This window comes from Empidonax traillii, unplaced genomic scaffold, assembly GCF_003031625.1.
Source record: "Empidonax traillii isolate 1590-97213 ecotype Southwest subspecies unplaced genomic scaffold, ASM303162v1 scaffold1529:size122720, whole genome shotgun sequence".
Taxonomy (NCBI): Eukaryota; Metazoa; Chordata; class Aves; order Passeriformes; family Tyrannidae; genus Empidonax; species Empidonax traillii.
In genome coordinates, this window is record NW_020956722.1 from 24,849 (window position 1) to 26,157 (window position 1,309).

The 1,309-nt window shown below is 59.5% G+C and overlaps 1 protein-coding gene across 1 annotated transcript in view; it reads right to left on the reverse strand.

The window, feature by feature from the left end:
* LOC114070355 (A disintegrin and metalloproteinase with thrombospondin motifs 10-like) overlaps window positions 1-1,040 on the reverse strand; it is a 20,170-nt gene extending 19,130 nt beyond the window's left edge. The window contains exon 1 of the mRNA XM_027907714.1: window positions 1,017-1,040. The gene's annotated coding sequence lies outside the window, so the exon portion shown is untranslated. The remainder of the gene's footprint in view (window positions 1-1,016) is intronic.
* Window positions 1,041-1,309: the final 269 nt, after the last annotated feature.

Sequence of the window (1,309 nt, forward strand, 5' to 3'; positions counted from 1 at the left end):
AGAGCTGCCCACCACGGACACACAGCAAACCTCACAGTGCCTGGAGCTCCTGGATGCTGATCTTAAAGTCATGTTTTCTGATAAAACATCCCCCTTCTCACCTGCTGTCGCTGCTTCATGGAGGCCCATAAATCTCATCTGAACTCTATTTTCACCCTTTCAGTGAAAAAGTTTTCCCTGATATCCAATCTAAACTTCCCCTGGGGCAACTTGAGGCTGTGTCTTCTTGTGCCATAACTTGATACCTTGGAGAAGGGACCGACTCCCACCTGGCTCCCCCCTCCTGTCAGGGAGTTGCAGAGAGTGAGAAAGTCCCCACTGAGCCTCCTTCTCTCCAGGCTGAGCCCCCCCAGCTCCCTCAGCTGCTCCTCATCAGTCTTGTGCTCCACAATCACAATCAAAGATTTGTGCATATAATCATAGAATCTCCTGAACTGGAAGGCACCCCAAAGGATCATCCAGTCCCACTCCTGGCCCTGCCCAGGACACCCCAACAATCCCCCCCATCCCTCAGAGCGTTGTCCAAACGCTCCTGGAGCTCTGGCAGCCTTGGGGCCGTGCCCACTGCCCTGGGGAGCCTGGGCAGTGCCCACCACCCTCTGGGGGAAGAACCTTTCCCTGAGATCCATCCCACCCCCCCTGGCACAGCTCCAGCCCTTCCCTGGCTCCTGTCCCTGGTCCCAGAGCAGAGCTCAGCGCCTGCCCCTCCGCCTGCCCTCGGGAGGAGCTGCAGCCCCCGAGGAGTCTCCCCTCAGTCTCCTCTGCTCCAGCTGAACCAGCCCAGTGCCCTCAGCTGCTCCTCACACCCTTCCCCAGCTCCCTGTCCCTCCTCTGGACACTCCCCAACAGCTTTAGATCCCTCTGACACTGTGGCCCCCAAACGGCCCCCAGGACTCGAGGTGAGGCCGCCCCAGCTCAGAGCAAAGCATGACAATCCCCTCCCTCAACCGACCAGCAACGCTTGAAACTGCTCCTAAATCACTTCTCCCCGTTTCTCCCTCCCTTCCATTGCTCACCTCCTCGACTCCGCTCACCCCAGGGGATGGCACGAGGCAGGTCCCTCAGCTGCTGATGCAGTTTTGTGTTTGCTGAGGGCTGGGGGTTCTCACCCTCTGCGCTTCCCCGGGGCGGTGGGTGTTTCACGGTGAGCAGTCCCCACCCCAGCTCCCAGCTCCTGGCAGGTTCCTGCACGTTCCTGAGGACACAGTAAACAGCCCTGCTCCCCCATCACTCTGCTCCTCCCTCCCTCTGTGGCACGAGGTGAGCAGTGGATGCAAAGCTTCCTGAGACCTCCCTGGCTTCCAGCGAG